Consider the following 24,432-nt stretch of genomic DNA (forward strand, 5'->3'; position numbering starts at 1 on the left):
GCTTCATTTTGAAAATCAGATTTAAAGAATTTTAAATTAAACTGCCTTTTAGGACTGCAGAGAGGAAGCTCCAAGGCAGGGTAATGGGGCACTTTCTAGGTCTCTTTCTATTTGAAGTAGGGACTTTTCTATTATGTTGTCATTATCAAGTTAACATTCTTTCATTTCAATAGCCTGGGAGATCAGGTAACCTGATACATTGGTTTGAAAACTAGGTTCTTAACACCTTTGTGGCCTTTTGAAGGTCTTGGCTTAGAGAAAAGTGATGTCATGGTGAGACAGGAAATGTTATAAAGCTGTAAAATGTCATAAACTGATTTCCATCTGGTTGTAGGTGTATGAGATATAGCAAAGAAAAAAAGTGCAGGGTAAGGTTACTAGACCTGTGTATCATAGGAAAGCTGTTGACCTTCCATGTCCACACTTCTTAGCAAGGTGTTTGGATGGTCCTTTATTTTTTTTTGTTTGTTGTTGTTGTTGTTTTTTGGTACTAGGGATTAAACTCAGAGGCACTTGACCACTAACCACATCCCCAGCCCTCTTTTGTATTTTATTTAGAGACAGGGTCTCACTGAGTTGCTTAGTGCCTCGCTTTTTGCTGAGGCTGGCTTTGTACTTGTGATTCTCCTGCCTCAGCCTCCTGAGCTGACATCCCTGTAGATAAGATGGAGAAATGTGGATCAGGCGGCAGCACCGCAGCGCATGGATTGACAGCCTTCCCAAGGAGCTGATGGATTGGGGGCCATGAGGGCAGAGTGAGAGTCAGAGTGCAAAGAGTGAGAGTCAGGTACAGTTCTGCCATTGGCATTATCCTGCTCCTTTTCAACATTTTTACCAACAACCTGAATAAAGGCATGGGTTACATGTTTATCCCATTTGCTCATGACCCAGATCTGGGAAGCATAGTGACCTCATTTCACAGCAGAAGCAGATTCTAAATAGACCTACAGGGGAGGCCAAGTCTTGCAGAAGTCAGCCAAGGGGCTCAAGTGAAGATCCTGTGCTTAAGTCTGAAAAAGCCAACTTCATTTATTACGGGATGATCAGAAGCCTGTTTTAACAGCAGCCTTTGTGGAAAGGATTTAGGCAGTTCGTTGGTCCACATGCACCAACACTGTGGTATGACTCTTAATAAATTAACTCCCAGGTGTGAGGGACCCAAAAACAGAGTGCTGAGCTCTGCACTAGGTCCCACGTGTCTACACTGTTGTGTGCCACCCTGGGCAAACATGTAGTGTAAAGTGACATCTCCAGAGGCAAAAACCCAAGATGGAGAGTCATTTGCAGGAAAGATGGCGGCTGCCTCCAAGTTCTTCCTTTCCAGCTGGTACCCATAAGGGGCATCACTTTATCTGCTCCTTGCTAATGAGCTCCCCATCTCCTTTCCTTTAACTGCCCCACCTTCCCAAGTCTCTGCATCAAATAAGTTCAACCACCTACATTTTCAGCCACTGTGTCCTGGCTGCTTAATATTTCTAGGAAAGGAAAACCACTCACCACTCAGCTCTTTCGATTGGTGTAACTGCAGCGTGATGGTCTCTAAATTCATCAGAATTTAGAGTCTCCCTTATAGGACTGCAGTCATACAAAGGGAAGAAAATCCCCCAGTGTCTATCCTAACTCCTTTGTCCTAAATCCGTAACAATCACATTACTTAAAATATTGGTCTCTGCTGGCTGTTTTCACTTTTTAAATCTCTCATTAACTTCTCAATGTACTGTGCAGTCAGATTTCCACTCCCATCCTCTAGAGAAATTACCTTGGGGGTCCACCAGTGGGCCCCTACAGCTAATCCACTGGGAGCTTTTCAACACTAACTTCAGTTGACATGTGACAGTCCTCCTCTCACCCTACTCTCCCTCCTAAAGCTCCTCCCACCTCTTTAGTGTACACTTAGTCTCATCTCTGAGCTCCTCTCCATAGAGCCTGTCAGGTAATTTTTTAGCAACAAACTTTATAACCCCTCTATTTTTTAAATTAGGTTCTGTTTTTGCCTCATAACAATTTCTGTTCTCATCTCCCCTGGGCAATTGGAGCCAAATCTTCAACTTCAGCCACCCCCTATGTACTGATCATTCCCAAATCTGTAACTTTAGTCCTAACCTCCTCCTGAGCTCTGGACTCACATATCTACCTAAAATCTCCATCTGGGCAACTCAGCTCTTCCAAAGCAACATATTCCAGCTGAGCTTATCACCTTCACCCCACACTCCTTGCCCTCTTCCTCTTTCCCTAGGTTGGCCAATGGCATCCCCTCTGTACCAGCTGTCTCCCAATGAGAAATCTGTAGTCATCCCTGCCTCTCTATGGTGGCCTATACTTGCACCTGAGAGATTTGCAACTACAATTCATTGCATGACCAAATCGAAAAATATTTCAATGATTTTCTTGAGGCTGCCAAGACTTATTTTTGGTCCAAAAGCCTGAACAAGGGCCAAAGTGCCAAAGTTAAGGGCAAGAGAAGCAGTCTCATGTTAGGAACTATCCTTTTATCCCTCTCTCAAGATTACATAGATGGCAGTGAGAGCTTGTGAGTTTCCTTTTCCTGCAGACATCAAACAGGGGATAGAGGACTGATGTTGCAAGATTAGCCTGGGAGACTTCTAATGCCTCTACCAACTTGAGATTTAATTCAGTAGCTAATCAGCCCCTTCTCTATAATATGCCTACATAATTTCATTTAGGCTTCGTAATAGTTTATTAGCTCCATTTATGGATGAGGAGCCAGGAGCTCAGAGGGTCAAGTAATTTTTCTATGGTGATGCCACTGGGTAGTCAAACTTCCATGGGGAGCCTGGTATCCCCAAAGCCCATGGTTTTTAGTAAGCCGCTACCTTCCTTTTGGCACTAGACATAAACTTCAATTCAAAATTGAATGCAGTCAGCTGAATATCCTCATCGGTAGCATTAAACATTTGAGGCTAATAAAAATAAACAATTCTTTGATTCAGAGCTTAAATTCTGAGCCTAAGTTCTCTTTCAAAATGCACCGTATTTATTGGCATGTCACCCTCCCCCTTTATTTCTACAAATGCCAAATGCAATTTTCTTTATGACCATCACCTCCAGTTTCCAGAGGCTTGGAAAGAAATGAGAAAGAGTTAACTCTTCCCTTTACTTAGAACAGCTTTTAATTAAATGCAGGTCCTAGCTTCAGATGTTCCTGGCTGGAATAAGAGTCTGTTCCATCGTAGGTTTTCCTTTTACAAACTGGAAAGAAAAGAGAGGTGCCATGTATAGGGGGAACCTTGAACTCTAAAAATAATATATATGCAGATATTTACTTCATTTTAATTTTTGTCTCTAATACTTTGTCCTGGAAGGAACCAGGGGTCTGGTTAAAAATGTAGATAAGCCTCAACATGGGAGGCAGGCAGTGCAACACTGGATAGGAGAAAGGAGTCCAAGGGGACAGTTGAATCAAGATCTGAAATCCAAGCTGCAGAGACTCGACTTGCAGATAATCTGTGATGGTTATTTTTATAGCACTCGTTGGCGGCCATTCTCAGAGCTCTGAGAGCTTATCCTCTTATACACTCACAGGTAGACAATTGCCTTCTCTCTTTCACCTGATCCCAACCTCACCGTTCAGAGAGCTTGCTCAGCCTGTGTGCCTGAGGGGTGAGCAGTGTCTGAGTAATTAAAATGCAGCAATACTGCCCACGCCTAAGACAGATAGGAATAACCAGCAGCACCAGGGTCTTTTTTCATGTTGAAACTGTACAAGGTGCACAGTGGGAGAGGGGAGAGGAGAGGTAGGAAGAAAAGACGTGCAGCCCAGCAGCCAGCACTGGGCTCAGATCCAATATGTGTCTCTCTAGCCGTGGGACCAAGGCAAGAGCACTGGCTTTGTGGAGTCCTGGTTTCTTGACACTTAGAAGGAAGCAGTTGCAGTTAATAATTCCTACAGTCTTTTTTATCTCTAAAAGAAGAAAATGTCCTAACATACAGTTGGAGCGTCATAATCCACATATTGCCTGTCTCAGTCCTTTTGGGCTGCTATTACAAAAATACCATAAACTGGGTGGCTTGTAAACAACAGAAATTTATTTCTGTTCTGGAAGCTGGGAAGCCCAAGATGGAGGTGCCAGCAGATTCTGTTTCTGGTGAGGGCTTTTTCTCTCTGGCTCCTCCGAGGTGCCTTCTTGCTGGGTCCTCACATGGTGGAAGGGCAAGGCAGCCCTCTGGGACCTCTATTACAAGAGCACCAATCCCAATAGTGAAGACTCCACCCTTTATGACCTCATCGCCTCCCCAAAGGTCCCACCTCCTAATACCATCACCTTGGAGGCTGGATTTCAGCATAAGGATTTTGGGGTGAGGGGCCAGATATTTAGGCCATAGTACTGCCTGGCTCTTGAGAGTGATCATCCTTTTTTTGCCTCACTAAAGACCACTCACATGCCCTTACATGCCCAGTGGCTTGGACCTCACCTTCTGACCTGGATGAATAAACTCCGCTAAATTAAGCTACTTGTATTAAAAAAAAAAAAAAAAAAAAACCTGTTTCTGTTAGGAGTAAGTTCCATGAATATTAAAAGACTTGTCAGGCATACAAAAATTGGTTTTTCCCTCTATTAAAAGTGATTTCTTCTTTAGACTTTTAGAGATCATCTGTGGTCATCTCATATGTTATAGGTAAGCAGATCTAGGCCCAGAGAGCAGAAGCAGCTTTTCAAGGGTCACACAGTAAAAAGACTCTCTTGTAGGACTTTTTGCCACTTCCCTACATGCCAAGAAAAAGGTACCTGGCATTCACTGTTTAAAAGAAAATTATAATTTAATTTCCAAGAGAGCTATTTTTAAACAGGACACTGTTTCACCTTGGAATTTTTTTTTTTTTTTTGGAAAAAAAATAAACAAGTGTATCCTTTTAAGCCAATTTAAGAAGTGTGCCTTCCCTGTGCTGTTGAAATTGGCAGGCCAACATCTTGCAGACAGACTGTTCTGGTCTACTCGGTTAGTTGTTATCCCAAATGCAAATCTGACTCACGGGTGAGATCATGAGAAATCTGGACTATTTTTCTTGATGACTTTTTCTTTCCTGCTCCAATTTTCTTTTGCGGTGTTTGGCTCTCTGTATGATATCCATGCTGGGCAACAGAACCTTGAAAGGATTGGTCTGAAGATGGTCTCTGTTGCTGTATGAATCACAAGACAGCGGGAGCAGGTTTGGCCATGAACTGTATGTGACTTTGGTGCATGTGCATGGAGTAGTGTGTGTGTGTGTGTGTGTGTGTGTGTGTGTGTGTGTGTGATGCATGGCCTTCTGGCAAAGTAAAGATTTCTGTTTAGTGGGGTTGGAGCCCTCTTTTTAACAACACAGACTATTTTCATTCTACAAATGTTTGTTGAATAGTCACCTTTTGCTACGTGTTGATGATAGAACAGGGACTCCTCCCATCTAGAGAAGGTTACCTACAATTAAATAACTCTTACTTGGTCTAGGTGACCATTGGATCTCCAAGTTTTAGTGGAGTTTTATGTTGATTTAACGTAGCAAAAAATGATTTCTCTGTCACATAACAGCCTCATGCAGGAGTTCTTGATCAGCAGGTGGATCTCTTCCACATGGGGACTCAGGGATGCAGGCCTTGTGCTACCACAATTTCCTAGGGCTACAAGTACTCTGCCTGCAGCTGGTGGAAGGGAAGAGAGAGTGGGGAAAAGGCATATCTACTTCTGAGATGCCTTGGCTTGGAAATTATGTGTGGTGCTGCCTCTCATATTTCATGGGTGAGAATTCACCATATTTTCCTGGTCACAGGCAAAGGGGGCTGGGAAGTATAGCCCAGGATGAGCCTACACTAGATGGAAGGGAACATCTGGAACTTGGGGAATATATGGAATTTTGGCTACTGGTTCTGCTAATGTACTTCACTGGGATCATCTTTGGATGCTACTTAGGCATGTAAGAGAGGTACCTAACCTAGATATCACTTCTTCCTTCCTTCCCCTCTCTTCCTGAGCTTGATTTCAGCTCTCCAACCTGCCCCCCACCACCACTTCACACACACACACCATGGCACATTCTCTTGCCTCCCTTGGAACATTTCTTCCACTCCACCCCTTCCTCTGGTTGACTGAGTATTTCATCAAGGACAAAAGTCAAAGGCATTTTCTAGGAGGCTTTTCCTGAACCCATAAACCCAGGTTGCAGGTATGTGTTCTGCCTCTCTATGAAGGCAAAGCAAGATTTTAATCTATTGGGGTTTGAGAGCCCACAGGAAGGTACTTCTGCTAATCAAATGGGAATTTCATGTTATAAAGTTTACATGTTAGCATTTAGAGAGAATAGAGAGGCAAGGGGCCACAAGAACTGGGGGAGTAAGGAAGGGGTCTTTGCACCTTCCAGTAGCTAGAAGGAGAGCAATCCAGCCCTTTGCATGTGGAGAGGCGGCCTGGGGGGCTCAGGCCACTTCAATTCAGGAGCCTACACTTCCATCAGAGAATAATCGAGGCAATTTTCCACATGCTGGTTAAGGAATGAAATATCCAAATGGGGGGCAGATGCTTTCCTTGGCCACAGTGTCCTCTTCATCCAGGGAAGAGAAGGAGATGGTTATCCAGCCAACCTTGGACTTAGAGCTGAAGCTGGAGGGCAGAGTGTGGAATCCTCCAGGGTCAGAGCAATCATGGAATGCACCTTCCTATTCCAACAGGGTCTTATAAAGGAGCATCAGGTTTTAATTTTAGGGTATAAGAAATGAGCATGTTTCTCCTGCAGCTGAATTTATCTCCTTATTCAAAAAATATTTTCTTACTAATTATTTTTAATGATCTCCAGGAAAAGTACCTGGTGTGATTATTTTGACAAGTTCATACATGCAAGGGGCCTGCTGACCTGCATTTACGAGGTGATGACTGCTTCTTCTGTTTAGGTTACCATTAGAGTCACCCAAAAATAGACCAGGGAACTGGGTACTCAGAAAAAAAACTTAGTAGGATGGATTAGGAAGAAGACCATGCGAAGCCCATGGGTTGTCTGCAGGACATTACCCATTTCTTCTTCCCCACTGAAGCAGGGGCTGGGCTAATGAGAAAATCATTTTGCCATGAAAATAAACAGAGATGCGAACTGAAGACAAAGTATCCAAGCTAAGGGATTCATTTTAAAGGTCAGTGGATCCCTTCTCAATTAGTAGCCTTTTAGGAGCCTTCAGTCTCTCAGGCACCCAAGTTTTTCTTGTGATCTCTCAGCCCAAGCCCAGACACCCATCCTTTTAGTCACCTGATCGTGATAGAGACCTACTGTGTTCCTTCTGGCACTAGGGATTCGGGGTGAGCAGGACACTCAGAACCCCCATCCCTCATGGTGTTCCCTTTCCAGGAGGAAGGCACAAGGACAAGTCAATGTCAGTACTTGCCTTGTAACTTCAGGAGAGCCAAGTGCTTCTTGAAGAAAAATAGAGCCATTTAAGGGTCAGGGAATGTCTTAGTCAGTTTTTTTTTTTTTCTCTGCTGTGACTAAAGGAGCTGACCAGAACAACTATAGAGGAGGAAAAGTTTGTGAGGGCTCACGATTTCAGAGGTCTGAGTCCAGTTCCATTCCTCGGGGCTCCAGGTGAGGCTGAACACCATGGCAGGAGAGGGCGACAGAGGGAAGCAGCTCACATCACGGTGATCAGGAAGCAGAGAGAAAATCCAGTGGACGGTTACAAATAGATACCCAAAGTCATGCCCCGATTCCCATCTCCTCCAGCCACACCCTAACATTCAGTTCCCCCTCAGTTGGTCCCTTTCAGAGGATTAAATCACTGATAGGGTTAAGACTCTTACAACCCAATCATTTCTCCTTGTTCTTGCATTGTCTCACACGTGAGCTTTTTGGGGACACCTCACATGGAAACCATAACAGAGAGTGACGCCCCAGTCTTCACTCATGGGAGTCGGGAGGCTGCTCTGGGACAGTGACATTTGAGCAGAAGCCTGGACCATGGGATGGAGGTGGCCACTAATTTCAGGGAGGGGGAGCTGTTGAAAGAGGTCCAGCAAGTGCAAGGACCCGGATGGGGGTGACAAGCAGGGCCATGCAGGAGTCCTCCCTGTCATGGCTCCTCTCTGAAGACCAGTGATGGCATCGGTGACCCCAGATCCAGAAGGCAGGAGACAGTGGGGCTGGGGCTACTTGAGAACTGATGCTGACCTCTGCTCCAGGAGGTGGAAGGAGGCGTGTGGAGAGAGCAGAGTTCCTTGACAGATTAATTCTTTTCTTTAGTCTACACATGGGCCCTGGAGGTCTGATGTCCAGACTTTACACTTTGGTATAAAGGGACGAATTGATAGTGATAGTCACTACCCTGTTCAGAGAAGTCCACTTGGAAATTGGTAGAGCATCAAACTGCTTCTTTCTGTTCCTCCAATCATGGTGCCATGCACCCTCAGGCAAGCCCTTGGCCCCGGAGGGTGTACTGACTTTCAGTAGAGAACTCTGGTCTCATGTCCCCCTCACCCTTGACCATTGCCTGAAAACTCCTCTGATCTTTCCAGTTAATAGCCGCTCCATTGCTAATAAATCCTGTGCAATCTTCTGCCTTCATTGAGTTTTATGACATATTTGCATGTCAGGATCATTTGGGGTTTTGGAGTTTGTGTCTCCTGCTGTTCCTAATGTCATAAGTGGTTAGTGATAACCCAGGAGGGGGTTATGTTCTGGGCTTATGAGTACATGAGCTTTAAAAAACATCAATCTTATTTGCAGGCAAATATGGCTAATGATAGACTGGGGAAAACAAAATAATTCTAATTCTGCAGTGAATGCTTGGTTGTTTCCAGAGTGCCTGCTTTTTAATGGAGTGCAGTAGAGAATGAAGGACGACGGGGAAAGGATAGAAATAGCTAGAGAAAAAGGTAGAAAGTGGTAGGTGTTTCTTTTTATTTATTTATCTATTTATTTATTTTTGTTGTTGTTGCTGTTCTAATAACAATGAAAACGGAGCGACCGAAGCAAAGGACCAGCATTGACCCACCCCTGTGTGGGACTAGGGCTGGACCCAGGGCTCCTATCTGCCTGTGGCTTACCTCTACTGCAGGGGTTCTTCACTGGGCTGATTTTGTCACTGAGTGTGCTGGAGACACCTCATGAGTGAACATGCTGCTTAATATCCAGCCATGCACAAACAGCCTGCCTTGACAACAAGTGACCAGCCTCTAAAGTCAGTTGTACAGAGGCTGAGCCGGAAGCTCACCAGCTTCTCCTGTTCTGCCTGACCTCCTGTGTGGACTGACTCTCCTTGCCCAGGGGTTCTCTTATCTCTAAGTGAAGGCCTAGAGGGGCCTAGAAATGATCTAACCCTGATCCAACTTTTACAGGTGGGACTTCAGACAGATTGTGACATTCCTAAGTTTACATAGCTTTTTAGTAATAGAGGTGGGATCAATTAACAGGAAAAAAAAAATTGGAAAGAGCTTTTGCAAAATAAGAGGGTTTTGTCAGGTTTTTTTTTTTTTGTGTGTGTGTGTGTGTGTGTGTGTGTGTTCTACTTTTGGATTATCACTTTGTTCATTCAGTAATAATTGGTTGGGCGTCTATTATATAATTGGCACTCTGCTCTCATTCATCACCTGAATAAACATGCAGACTGCTTAAAATGGATAATGAAATAATAATAATGCTAATAGTAACATTGAATACATTTATTGAAAGTTTATTCTGGCTGGGCGCAGTGGTGCTGTAATCCCAGCGCTCGGAAGGCTGAGGCAGGAGGATTGCGAGTTCAATGCCAGCTTCAGCAGAGGCGGGGTGCTGAGCAACTCAGTAAGACCCTGTCTCTAAATAAAATACAAAATAGGGCTAGGGATGTGGCTCAGTGGCTGAGTGCACCTGAGTTTAATTCCTAGTACCTCCTCCGAAAAAAAAAAGAAAGTTTGTTCTGGGTCAGCACTATAATAAATCCTTTTATTTTATTTTATTTTTTTTTTAAAGAGAGAGTGAGAGAGGAAGGAGAGAGAGAGCGAGAGAGAGAGAGAGAGAGAGAGAGAATTTTTAATATTTATTTTTTAGTTCTTGGTGGACACAACATCTTTGTTGGTATGTGGTGCTGAGGATCGAACCCGGGCCGCACGCATGCCAGGCCAGCGCGCTACCGCTTGAGCCACATCCCCAGCCCTAATAAATCCTTTTAAAACTCCTTTCTCTCATGGAATCTTCTTCACAACCCTGAAAGCAGGTACAGTTTTATTCCCATTTTATAGGTGACAATACTGAAGCTGGAGGAGATAAGGAAGTAGCAGGGCTAGGAATTCCAGCTTTGTTCTACTGGATTCCAGAGCCTTCCTCTTTTCCTACATGATTATTAGATATTTAAGGGTTGCTGTAGGTGGGGACTATTTTTTTTTAAGGAGTTTTGGTTTATTTTTGTAGTGCTGAAGATGGAACCTAGGGCCTTACACATGCTAAGCAAGTGTTCTACCATGACATCCCCAGTCCCTTTAGAGTATTTTGACAAAAACTCAAAGAGAAGAAATGCAGTTATTCTGCCGGTTTCCATCACACCAGCCATCAAAGGGTTTTTGCTAGTTTTTTGATTGCTGTTGTTTTAGAATTTTCAAAGCATACTAGGACTTTTTTTTTTTTTAGTTGTAGTTGGACACAATACCTTTATTTTATTTATTTTTATGTGGTGCTGCTGAGGATCGAACCCAGGACCTCGCACGTGTGAGGCGAGCGCTTTACCATTGAGCCACAACCCCAGTTCCTATACTAGGACTTTTAATACTTTTTAAAATACTGTGTGTGTGTGTGTGTGTGTGTGTGTGTGTGTGTGTGTGTGTGTGTTGCTACTATGTCAGGGAGGGGGCTAAATACTGGGGATTCGGCAATGAACAAAATACTTGTCTTAGTTTGAGTCCCTGCAAAGCAGACCCTGGCCAGGGATTTGGTGCAGACACTGTGGTGCGGAATGGGGAGTTGGGGGAAGAAGGGACGAAGCTGATAAGGCACTGCTGATGAGATGACTGCAAGTCAGCCAGGGTGCCTCCCTCTGTGGATCTAGGAGTCTGTGGGGCCCACACCTCAGAATGGCCTCACTAAGATTTGTGGTCTCTGGTTATCCAGCCACAGGCTCCCCGCTGTTCCTTCATGGCATGCACATTGCTTCTGAGGACATTCATTCCCTGGCACCTCCCCAGCCAGAGACCATCCCCAGGCAGAGACAGAAGAACCTCAGGTCAAGTTTGAGAAGTGTCCTTAGGAGATCTCCAGGGAGGGTGACTAGGACCACCACGTCTGTCACTGTCCAGCTCCCGCCCTTGAGGAATTCTCAGTCCTGTGGGGCAGGAAGACTACCAGAATTCACAGTACAGTAGGACCATGGGAAGGTGAGCCCCGGGAATGAAGAAGAGCAACACAAGGAGATGCCTTCATCAGGGGACATTAAGAAGGCTTTCCAGAGGAGGTGACACTGAAGTCTAAGCATAGATTAAAAATAGCCCCATCACTGACGTCTTCCTTATTCTCATCACTAGGACACAACATCGAACACTGTGGAGTGTTGCCCTTGTTGCCTGAGCGCATTTAGTTCTTTCCTGTGCATTGTCATGCCAGGATACCCTTGTGATCAGCATCAGGACTAGGAACCTGGCATGCTGTGCTCACAGCATGGCACCTCTCTGCCATTGTCCTTGAAGTCATGTAGCAAAGAGTGTGGTGCCAGCCCCGTGGCCCTGCCTGTCCTCTAGAGCCAATGCTTCTTCAGATCCAGATCTTCATTGTTATCAGTGTGAAACTTGGGCAAGTGGCCGACCTAGGGGAGCCTGAGCTTTGTGATGGCTGTCAGAGGACAGGCCCCCATGGCCTATGCTAATGCTTCTCTGTGCAAAATCTGGAAGCACAGAAATATGCATGCATGCAGATCACACGGAGAGCTTGTTAAAATACATTCCTCAGGCCACCTCCAGGGGTTGTAGTTCAATAGCTGCTGGGCTTCAGGATAACTCCTTCTCTCCTGGCTGTGTCCACCTGCATCAGGGTTTCTCAGCCTGGGCATTTTTGTTATCTGGGGGTGAATAATCTTTTGTTATGGGTTGCCTGTGTCTTTAGTCACATCCCTGGACTCAACTCAGTAGATACCTGCAGCACCTTCTATAATGACAACCGAAGATGTCAGCTGCCACCAGCCCCCTAGGAGGCAAAACTTGACCCCTGACCTAGATGTTCTAGAAGACTGCTTTCCAGACCTCTGAGTACATGTGAATCAGCAGGGGATTTGTTGAAATGCCCATTCAGCAGGTCTGGGGAGGGGCCTGAGTCTATTTCTGTTGCCTTCCAGGTAATGCTGATGCTGCCAGTGGGTGGATACTTTGAACAGTTACAGTCCACCCTCCAGTGAGTGGAGAAATTTGGTTGAACTCAAGTCACGAAGTTGTCCCTGCAAGTGCTGGTAACTGGGTCAGTCCCTCTGGTTACCTCTGATTCCCAAGGTTGATTAAGTCTCTGGCTGCTGCTTCCCCTCCCTTCCCCTCCCTTCCCCTCCCTTACCAGGCCCTCCTCCAGCTGTGTTCCTGCCCTGCTTGTCCAGGGAGGAGTGATCCTTCTTCTGGGAGAGACAGCAAATCTGTTTTCCCTTGATAGGTACACGGATCTCACCGGGACATTCTCGGTCCCCAGAGAGCCCACTTAAACTTTTGAGTCTTGCATTTTTTTTTAAATGAGTTTTAAAGGTGGAAAATAAAAGGAAGGAGACTTGAAGGTCAGAAGCCCAGATGTGCCAGCCTGAAACTCTGGAGGTCTTAGGGAGTCTCTGGGGACCTGAGAAGGGGGTGATTCTCACAGCCAAAGCAGAAGCTGCAATTATGGAACAGAACCAGGAAGGCCTGAGGCAGATGGGGCTGGAGGTGGGGCTCCCTTTACACATCATTAAACCCCAGGAGTTATTCTAGTAATGAAACTCTTCTTTGCAGACTTCTAGAAATGCTGTCACTTTGCCCATGGTTATTTTTAGCCCTTGTCTGTTTCCTATTGTTAGGAACAGTAAAAATTCTTAGGAGACCTTTTCTGCCAGTGCTTTGGTGAGAAGGTTTGAGATAGTGAGGTGAAAGAAAAGTGGCTACTCTCTGGCAAAGTCCCCCAAAGAAGGTATTCTGGTAAGGGGAGAGGAGAAGGAGCAGCAGGTCTCTACAGGCGAGTGCTGGGGTTCCCCATGGGGCATCTCAAGTGGAATAAAGTCTCTGAGGTGTGGCCACTGTTTCAGTAGGGTCCTTAGGACAGGCCTGTGCTCTCTACAGTACAGGGTGTGTTGGGGGTGGAGGGAAAGCATTCCAGTTTCTAAAATGCAAATTGCTACATTGAGGACTCCCACTGGCTGGACCTGGGACACTGTGTTTGACGAGCCCTACGCTTAACAACAGAATATGACCCCTTGGTTTTCCAGTAGGAAGGATGTGCACATCAGGTGAGTTCTGTGAAGATTTTTGTGGGATAGAGAGCAGGGAGGTCAGGCAGTGTTAGGGACTGAATTTTGTGTCCTCCAAAATTCATATTGAACCCTAATCTCCAATATGAGGGTTTTTGGAGAAAGGGCCATTGGGAGGTGATTAGGACATGGAGGTCGATCCCCCACGATGACATGAGTGCCCATGGGGAGGAGCACACCAGAGAGATTGTTTCCTGTCTGTCTCTCTCTCCACCATGTGAGGACATAGCCAGGAAGAGGTCCTTCACCAGGGACTGAATCTGCCGGCAGATTGATCTTGGACTTGCAGCCTCCAGAAGTGTGAGCACGAAACCTCTGTTGTTCAGAAGCCACCTGGTTTATGGCAGTACTTTGACAAAGCAGCTTGAATGGACTAAGACAGTCTAGAAAACCACCTAGACCCTCAGGCTTCCAAGTGCTGTCTGTGAACAGATACTTACTCAGGGTGAAAATTTTATTCTAGCAAAAAATGAGGGGAGTAAGGTCAATACAGTGAGTTTTTCTTAAAGCTAAACATATTCATTTTAAAGAATAAGCTTTGTGCTACACATATAGCCTTCCTGCTTTGGAAGAGGTTAAACTGACTTGTCATTAATGAAAGTATGGTGTTTCTCAATTATATTTATTTATTTGGTATCTTTTACTGGCAAAAAAAAAAAGTTTGAAATAGTTTTGTTCCAGCAATAATTTATAAAACTTTTATTGGTCTTTGAAATCCAGATGTCTAGAAACCACTGAATTGGGCAATTAGAAAAGTGGAGGCGAGAAATGGTGATGTCTGCACTTGGCTGGTAGCTGTAGGAGGGGAAGGGATTGAAGGAGGACAGGACAGAGCTTTGTGGCTGGCTTTTTGGATGCCTCTGCATCTGGGCAACTCAGTGGCAATGGGAACTTTTACAGAATGCAGAAGTTGGAGAGGGATCGAGTCTGGGGACAGATGGAACATTTGGAAGTCATAATCATAAAAACATTAATGTCTGCTGTTTGTTGAGGGCACAGCTCTGTGAGCTCCATTCCCATGATTTCATTTAACCCATGTGACAGCCATGTGACGTTGGTACTGATGCTACTTCAAGATTACAAATGTAAATAGAGAGAGGGGAGAACTGCCCTTTGGCACACAGCAAGCCAGTGTGGAGGATTCAAACGTGGGACATTAGCAGCCTAAAGCCCAAGAAGGCACCAAGGCACTGTTCTGTTGCTCCACCATCTGTGGGGGACCTGGATGCTACGGCCTGAGAGAAGATGATAGAAAGGGAAGGAGTAGAACAGAGATAAAGAGGAATTTGGTCAGGGGACCCAGAAACCCTCAGATCCCATCTCCTACCAGCCAGTCCCCCTGAAAGAAAGGACTGTATGCAGAGGGCTTTGGCTGGCCACCGGGCGCCATTTGTTTCTGGTAGTGTTGGCCCCACATCACATTGTACAGTTGTGTCTGGGCTGGAGGTGGACTGAAGCCCGGAAGCTGGTGTCCTCCTTCCTGGCCCCACCCCCACTTCCCAAGTTCACCCCTGAGGTTTGGCTCTCCTACTCTGATGGGGAGAAAGGCTGTGCGGGGCATGCCCACCACCAGGAAGAAGCACTGTGGTGTGTGCTAACCTCTGCCTCTGCCTGCATGGGTTCTAATCAAAGGAATCATAATAACAGGATCAATGACTGGGAGCCAGGCATTGTTCCAAGGACTTTATGTGGAATAGAAAATATACTCCCAAAAGGGAACGAGCCAAAAGAACAGTTGTTCCAGTTTAGGTGTCCCTTCAACTAAGGCCTTGTCCTCTCGAAACGTGGTCCATTTGGTGGCTGGAATTCTATCCGCTTTCTTATGCCTGGAAGAACTTTGAATTCCTTATCCACAAAAAACTTCAGTGAGAAGATATTCTGTGTGTACTCAACTCATCAAAGGAAGGGAAAATGGCCTGTTATGTGCCAAGTTCACCCTTTGAACAAATGTCAGACTGGCTGTGACTTAGCCTTAAGGATTTTTTTTATTTCATTTATGAATTTATTCACTTAGCAGGAGCTAATCCATCACTCACTGTAAATTGGTAGCACAGAGGATGAACCAAAAAAAGTCATTCGTAACTCAACCTCCTCGAAAAGTCAGAACCTGGGATCAGTAGAGTGTTCTTGTGTGCACACCAAAGGCCTCAAAGGTCCAGAAGGAGCAGTCTGTGCACAAGAGGGACCGAGAGAGGTAGGTAGCGTGGACTTGAAACCGACGTGAAGGCCAGATAGATGGGTGTGCAGCTGAGGTTGGGGGCAGCGTGGGACCTGAAATGAAGGTGAGTGGGAGTAAAGAGAAAGGAACTTATAGAGCAATTCAAGTGACTCTTTGAAGGCATGTGACTTCCCCAGGGGAGGTTAAAAAACAAACAAACAAAAAGGGCTTGACTTTGAGAACTCTTTTCAAAAAGTCCAGAGACACAGCTTGTATCTTCTTCCTCCCATGGTTCTGGCCTTCCTATATCCTCAGTGAGGGCCCACCCTGTTTGTATGAAGAACAAAATGAGCGGTGCTCTACTTGGGGAGCAGAGTGGAAAGTGGTTTGGAGCGTCCTCCAGTTGGGTTGCTGATGAGAGCCTAATGCTTTCAAAGCTTCAGTGCTAGGAAGGGCTGGGTGACTGTCAAGCCCACGACAGCCTGGGCAGTTGGGAGTGATGACCATGTCCTACCCTCTCTGGTTTTGTGACAGGCTTTGGGGAACAATTTGGAGAAAACCATGCAGGAGTTATATCCATGAATGGAATACTACTCAGCAATACAAAGAAATGCAGTGGGATGAGTGAATCTCAGAGAACTTATGCTGAGTGAAAAGGAGCCAAATGAAATGAATACATACTATATACATCCATTCATAAGAAACTCTGGAAAGTGCAGGCTCACATGTTTTTTTTTTTTTTTTTTTTTTTTTGGTGGAGGGTGGGTACTGGGAATGGATCCTAGGGGCGCCTTACCACTGAGCCATGTCCCCAACCTTTTTTAATTTTTTTTACTTTTGACCAAATATCACAATTGCTTAGGCCCTGGCTAAATTGCTGAGTTTGGCCTTGAATTTGAAATCCTCCTGCTTCAGCCTCCTGAGCTGCTGGGATTATGGCATGTGCCACCACACCCAGCTCAGGCTCATCTTTTTTTTTTTTTTTCTCCAAATAAATTATATCTTTAATGTGCTCAAAGAAATAATCGACAAAGCAGAATCCTGTACCCACCAAAAATGTCTCTCTCTCTCTCTCTTTTCAAATTTTTTATTTTAACTTGTTCTGTGACAGCAGGCTCATCTTGAAGAGCAGAAAGCTGACCAGTATTTTCTGGGAGGCTGGGGAGGCTGGGTGGGCAATGGCACAGAGGGGAGAGCGAGGGATTATAAAGGGATGCAAGAGAACTTTGGGGGTTAGTGGGTTTGCTCATTATCTAAATTGCAGTGATGGTTTCATGGATATATACTTATGTTAAAAGTAACAAAATGTGTGCTATAAATAAGTTAAATGATACCTCCGTAATGCTTTTTGTTACACCCCAGATGTGTTGGCCAGATGAACGTTCCCTAGGGCCTGTGTGTGTTGCAGGTAGGGTTCCAACAGGTGAATATTCCCAGAGGAAGTTCCTGGGAGGACGGTCATGGTCTAACCTCACGGAGAGGGGCAGGCGGTGAGACTGAGCAGAGGGAGAAACTGGGCTGCAAAGTGTCAGCCAACCCTCTGGGACCCCTTAAGAGTTGTCCCGAGTTGTGCTCTGGGAGCCTGTCCTTCACACTGCCACATGGGTAGAAGCTCGGGGGCAGTCCCCCCGAGTGCTGGCAGTGAAGGGCTGTGTGACATGATGCTTCTGAGCTGGGGTCATCCCAGCACCCTCTAGAGGGGTTCATCCCAGCAACTGGGCATCCTAAAGTATATTTCTTATTTTTGCTTTTGGCTGCAAAGGGAGAAGTAGCCAGGTCCTGTCCTCAGTATGTAATCCCCAGTCCTATTTTGAGGCCCTTGGTAATAAAACGTTTTCCCTGCCAGACTTTTGGGGAAGGGTGATGTGGGCAAGATGGTTGTCTCTGGCTTCAGAGCCTCCCTCTGTTGAACTAATTAAGGGCTCTCTTTTGTGTGGGAGACAGAGAGTATTTCCCGTATCTGCTGTTTCACTTTCTGTGGTTTCCGTTACCCGTGGTCAACCTGGTTCTGAAAATATTAGTATTTGACTTGAGTCTTTTTTTTTCCTTTGGTGCCAAAAATTGAACCCAGGGGCACTTTACCACTGAGCCACATCCCCAGCCCTTTTTTGTTTTCTATTTAGAGACAGGGTCTCGCTAAGTTGCTTAGGGTCTCGATAAGTTGCTTAGGGCCTCACTAAGTTGTAGAGGCTGACTTTGAACTTGTGATCCTCCTGCTCAGCCTCTAGAGCTACTAGGATTACAGGTGTGCACCACTGCACCTGACCTTGACTCGAGTCTTTTAAGGGAGAGAATCCACATTCATGCAACTTTGATTGTAATACATTGCTATAGTTCTATTTTAGTATTAGTTATTGTTAATTTTTTGCTATCCCCAATTTAGAGATTAAACTATGTTACAGATATGTATATAGAGGAAAAATTATATTCAATATATAAGGATTGTTACTATCTGCAGTTTCAGGAATCCCCTGGGGGTCTTGGAACTAATCCCCTATGGATAGGGGGGATGACTGTGTTTCTCAGAGTACCATCTTCCTATTTAGATGACTTTAAAGGTTCTGCTTCTTTTCCTTGCTCTTGACTGAAAGATGCACAGTGAATTGGCAGATTTCACATTTTCTGATGGAAAGCAAAATATTTTTTCACTTTTGCAAAGTAGCTTATGCTTAAAGTTTAAGTTCCAATAGCTCATACTGTCAAAAGTTTTCCTCTAAAATATTGAGGATTTTCAAAAGTGTGTTAAGGCAGCTGTGTCTTTCACCTGAGAGATATTGTCTCTGAGAAGGACACCAGAGTTGCTCCCAGGTATCTTGTGGGATACCTTGTTGTGACCTGAAAAGATACTTGTCATTGTACTGTATTATACGATATCTACCTGGACCCAGGGATGCTCTGCCACTGAGCTATCACTCCAGCCCTTTTTAATTTTTATTTGGAGAAAGGGTCTCATTTAGTTCCTAAGGCTGACCTCTAACTTACAATCCTCCTGCCTTGGCCTCCTGAGTTGCTGGCATGTACCACGACACCCAGATCCAACCATGTTTTTAATGTAACAAACACTTAGGCCATGCTTACAGTATGCCAGGTACTGTTCCCCATGCTTTGTAAATATTAGCTAATTTAACTTACTCCCTCTAGCAGCCAATGAAATAAGTACCTTTTCACAAATGAGAAAACAGATATGTCTAACCTCTAGAAAATGAGCTGTAGACTTAGAGTCATATACTTATGTCTACTTACCCATTTTTAATCTATTTCCTCCCCTGAATGAGTATCAGAGTTTTGAAAATTCCCCTTCTGATTAATTCTCTTAGATCCTGTAAATACAGTGACTCTATAAATCAAGGATCATTAAACTCATCTTCAAGCTTTCCGGGGAATAACTAAATTTATATAAAAGCAGAGTTTATAGAATTTTGTCAAATTTTGCCTTACCACAATCCCCCAAATATTCAGCTCCAGAAGTTTAAATGTATCTTTTACACTTTCTTGCTTAGATGTTAGACATAGGATTATTTTATGTTTATTATTGGGTTCATGAAGTGATTGAGAAACGTGTGAAGTCCTCATTCATTCATTCATCATTCATTCACAAGTAGATATGACTGAAGAACTAGCTAGTGGGTGGACCTGGAGAGGACAAGGTCTTCTGCTGACTAACTGCTTATATGAGCCTGTTTTCTGTTACTATAATGAAGTACCTGAGGCTGGATACCTTTATAAGTAAAAAGGTTTATTTAGCCAAAAGTCTGGCATTGACTGAGCTTTAGTGAGGGTCTCATAGCACTTGGTATCACGATGATAGGAGTACTTATTAGAGAAAGTGATCACATGGTGAGACACAAAGCCACAACATGACCTAGAGGCAGGGCTTACACTTTTACAAAAATTTTCTCTCACAAGAACTAACTCAGAGTCCCATGAAAACTTAATTCCTTCCAATGACAGCACACTCAATGACCTCAGGACCTCCCACTAGGCCCCACCCTTTAAAGGTTATAGGGCCTCTTAACCACAATGAGACCCAAGCTTCCAACACACAAACCTTTGAACATTGCCCACCGCCAGGATCTGCTAGGATCCTAGGGGACACATCTGATGGTGACTCTAGTTTCCCTTTATAGCAAAGGCTCTTGTCAATGGAATAGAGTAGGTTTTGAGAAGAAGGCAAACCTTTGCTTTGTAGACATCACACAAAAAGACTTCCTTAGATCAGAGAAGAAGGAAGACTAGATCTGGACATGAATGAAATCAGTTATAGGGACATGAATAAAGCAGTTGCTAATGGGAGGTAAGAATGGGCCGGCTGTGGGATTTGGCCTCTTGAGAGCTGGGGAGGAGCTTCGCACTTGGAAAGCCAAATAAAAACATTTCCTCATTCATGCCCCCTCAGGAAGGTAAGCCTTCCTGTGCTGCTGGGAGGAGCTGGAATCACCCTGCACGTGGCTCCGTCTCTGCAGCCAGAGGCTGGTGGCGAACACACACAGGCAGCCGGGAGCTGGCCTGTGGCTCCACAGCCTGGCCTGCCAGGTCTCTCATCTGGACACATGAGCTCAATTACTCTGCTGCTCTCTGGAAAGCAGGCTGGCTCGACCTTGAATCCCTGACCCAGCGCCAGGCCCTGACGGGTTTGTAAATGCCGCCTCTTGTGGGTGCAGAGAGCCTTTGCCCAGCTGGGCAGCTTGCTTCCTGCCATTCAGAGAGATGCCCCTTAGCCACTGGTCTAGCCTGAGCTGCTCTGACCGGCTTCACAGACAATGATTGACTATTGACACTCGTCCTGGGCATTGGCCAAATCTGAATTCCTTCTCAGGACTCCCTCATGCTTCTTGTCCTCAAGGTCAACACCTGTAAAATAATTATCACCATATCTGCAAATACTTTGGCTTTTTCCATGAATGGAGACCGTGGCCAGATTACCACTAAATGTTTCTAAGCTGCCACTTGGGTGGAAAATTACTTCTGTTTCCTTCCTCAACATGTGATAAACATTAAAGACTTGAGAATGTTGGATTATCAATACCTAACATCTGTTTTATTTGTAATGAACTTTTGATTCTGGAATTATTTTAGATTTACAGAAAAGTTATGAATTAGGGTTCTCCCTCCCTCTTTCTCCCATTTTTTGTAGAGGGGGTACTGAAGATCAACCTTAGGGCCTTACACATGGTAGATAGTCACCCTACCACCAGGCCACATCCCCCGTCCCTGCTGTTATATAACCTGGTACATTTGTCAAAATGAAGAAACCATAATGGCACATTTCCACTAACTCAACTCCACATTTTATTCAGATTTCGTGAATGTCCTTGTGTGTTCCAGGAGTCAATTCAGGATACACCAGTGCATTTAGTAACATCACTGCTTGGTATCAGAGTGTCTTACTTAGCTCAGGACATTATAAAAGCAAGAAAGAGCCAGGTAAGGTGGTTCAAACCTGTAATCCCAGCCACTTGGGAGGCTGAGGCAGGAGAATCTCAAGTTCAAGGCCAACTTTAGCAACTAGACTTACTCACAAAATAAAAAGAAGGGTAGAGAATGTAGCTCAGTGATTAAGAATGCCTGGGCTCAATCCTCCCCAGATTAAGAAAAAAAAAAGGGAGGAAGAGGAGGAGGAGAAGGAGGAGGAGGAAGAGGAGAGAGAGAGAGAGAGAGAGAGAAAGAAAGAAAGAAAGAAAGAAAGAATAATATTGATTTGGGGAAGTTGTCTTACAGGGAATACATTTTCTTTTCTAATAACAACCAAAACTTGGCTGACATCCATCATCTTGGGCTGTGAACAGCAGTTGTTATTCATTTATTATTGATGTCATAGATTTTTCCATAGAGCTAATTATTCAACTTGAATTTGAATCCTTCTATTTATTAGTTTTTGTTCTTCATAGAGTATACACATGGATGTACATACACACGTTTCTCACACATATACACATTATGTATGTGTGATACACGAACGTACGTGTCTGTATGTGCCTCGGTTTCTCTGCCTGTCCACAAACACCTTTTCTGCCATATTCAATTCCAAAGGCTATGCAGAGAGTTTTCACAACTATAATCTTTTCAGAAATTAGTTTTCATAACAAAAGGTTTACCTTTTTAAAAAGTTAGATTCGATGTCGTTTTAAGACATTTATAAGTTGATCTTAGCAACCGTTATTGCTCCCAGGGTGTGCGATGCTTTTGGTAAATGTAGAAACTTCATTTAAAAACCCCATCTCACAAGAGCTAGTTTCCCCAAAGAAGGGAATAATATATTTTGAAGAAAGAATGCTGGAGAGGTGTTTATTCCAACTAAATATATTATAGTAGCACAGTTTAGACTCATTTGCCAGTGACAGAAAATGTACAGTATAGGACCAAAAGAAGGGTATAATTTTTTTTTCTGGAACACCACATTCTTTCTTCTCCCTAAGACCCACAGAGATAATTATATGATTGGAAAATTAGACCCAAGAGGGAAATTTAAAGGAACTGGGACCGACTGCATGAGGTGAGTGAGGGTAGAGAGGATGGTCTGCATTTCCTATAGCACCAGGGGGAGGGAGGGAGAGCCACCAGCTTAGCCAGGGGCCTAGGACAGACTTGGCCATGAAGGGGTTAGTATTTGCTTGGGAAGCTCTCACATCTGTGGTCATGTTTAAGGTGGGTGTGTGAGGCCAATGCCAATCCCTGTGTTTGTTCCGAGGTCCCATGTCCATCTCGGGAGATGCAGTTGGTGAAACTGCCTTGGTGAAAGCTTTGTTCACGGAAGCCCGGCCTCCCATAAATATGGCTGATTGGGAGAGGTGGAATGGTACACGCTTTATTCCAATTCAAAAAAGACTTCATTACGACCAATAAGGCTAGTACCAACTGGTACTATTAACGTTGTGATTTAAAAAGGCGCATACTTATAAAGCCTAAAGAAATGTGAAAATCAAGGCTAATTGGGTACCTTCCTTCCCCATTTAAAATTCTTAATAACCATTTAATTTAATTTTGTTTTTCCTTCTCCAAGGTTAAATGGAACTAGCAAGTTCTCCGCCTTTGGGGTGTATATGTGCCTGTGTGTGTACAGGTGTGTTTGTATGTACATGTGGGCATGGTTCAGACATTTTGGGATTTCAGGATGGCTAAACCTTAAAAAACCCCTCAGGTGAATTTTTGCATGGGCTGAGACAGTCCATTTCCACCACAAGCTGCCCCACTCCTTTTGCACCCTCAGGCATTCATTGCTCCTGACTTTCAAGCAGAGGTAGGAAGACTCCATCTCCCAATTGGGCAGGAGTGTGTGAGCCTGTGGCGTGAACCCAGGACACTCTCCTCACCCCGTCCCCGTCAGGTGGGAGTCATTTATCTTTCTCTGGACCCAACCAAGGCTCTGACTTTATCTCTTTGAGGCCATCTCCTGTCTGACCCCTGCCATCTGGTGTTTGCTAGTAATTTGCTTTCGACCCTTAAGTTTTGCTCATTAAATCCCCTCCTTGGCAGCTCTGTAGCTCCCCTGCAACTTTACAGCTTGGCCTTGGGTACAGGCTGCATCCAACAGAGCCTGAAGGTATAAAATCTCAGATCAGAACATTAAAAAACAAAACCCCAAGAATTAGAAAAGAAGGTCATAAGATTTTCAAGCAGATTTAAGGTGCTGTGTCCGCAGTGTTAGGGAGTAGCACGTGGAACCATACATATTATTAAAAAAAAAATTTTTTTTCTTCTAAGGGTGCTTTAAAAAAACCCAAAAGGTGGCTAATAATTTCATTATTCAGATCATTCTTATTGGTCCATTTTCACATGAAAAATATATACATGATTACAAAATTCAAACAACGCAGACTGATTAAAAATGCAAACTTAAAAGTCTCTGTACACAGACTCACATATTTACATGGAAGAATACGAAGCACAAGAGGTTTTGTTTGCTGTTCTCCACTCAATATGCCTTGGAGATAGTTTGATATCAGCACATAAAGGTTTCTTCCATTTTTCTATCATGTGCAAAGCAGTCCATCTTATGGACATATGATCATTAACCTAGCCAGTCCCCTATTGAGGCACACTTTGCTTGCTTTCTCATTTTTTTGCTGTAGTGAATCTGTGGCGGACATCCTTGTACCTATGTCCCAGGAAATTTCTGCATATGCATCTGTTGGATAAATTAATACATGTAGTAGGATTACTGGAATAAAGTAAACATACATTTTAAATTTGATAACCAAAATACCATGTTATCCCAAAGAAAGGTCGCGTGAATTGAGATCTGTACAAGAGCCATTTGCCACATATGCTCAGGTTTTGGTTTTTGTTTTGCTTTGTTTTTTTATTCATTTAGGAGTTGTTTTGCTCTAAGCTTGAATTTGGAATTCAAGAGTTTTTTTTTCCAAATGCAAAATCAATTATCCCAATATTGAACAATCTCTATTTTCCCTAGAGATCTGAAATCTACCCTCATCATGTGTCTGTGCCAATGACTGTCAAATATATATTTCCTCAGTAAGCTCCTCCTCACATAGCAGCCACCTGTCTTCTAGAGCAGCCACCACGTAGTAGGCACCTACCTGCCTGCTGACAGCTGTACTCGGATAGGTGTCTCCAGTGATGGATGGATATGATAGAGAGTCTTTGGTTTATTACTCCCACTGACAAACCTGTTCTTGCTCATCTTCTTCCGTTAATGATGCCAGCTCATTGACCCAGTTACTCAGACCAAAGCACCAGGAGCTATCCTTGATTCCTTTCTTTTTCCCCTCTTTCATTTCTAACCAACCAACAACTATGTCAAAGCCGTAGCCCACATCAGACTTGCCAACATAATCACTTAATCACTTCCTCCTCAGTGATACCAGCATCACCTTTTGGATGAACCATTGCAGGTGATAGTCT

At 44.3% G+C, this 24,432-nt stretch overlaps 1 protein-coding gene across 7 annotated transcripts in view; it reads left to right on the top strand.

Annotated features, from left to right (window-relative positions):
- The window catches only part of PDZD2 (PDZ domain containing 2), a 354,642-nt gene that overhangs the window by 15,953 nt on the left and 314,257 nt on the right, over nt 1–24,432 (top strand). Inside the window, exons 2-3 of one of the 7 annotated variants that reach the window (XM_081301022.1) lie at nt 5,105–5,170; nt 12,270–12,388. The exons of 5 other annotated variants lie outside the window; for them this stretch is intronic. The gene's annotated coding sequence lies outside the window, so the exon portion shown is untranslated. The remainder of the gene's footprint in view (nt 1–5,104; nt 5,171–12,269; nt 12,389–24,432) is intronic. One more of the 7 variants, XM_081301024.1, reaches the window with a different exon arrangement.

This window comes from Spermophilus citellus (assembly GCF_964194105.1).
Source record: "Spermophilus citellus genome assembly, chromosome: 1".
In the NCBI taxonomy this organism is placed as follows: Eukaryota; Metazoa; Chordata; class Mammalia; order Rodentia; family Sciuridae; genus Spermophilus; species Spermophilus citellus.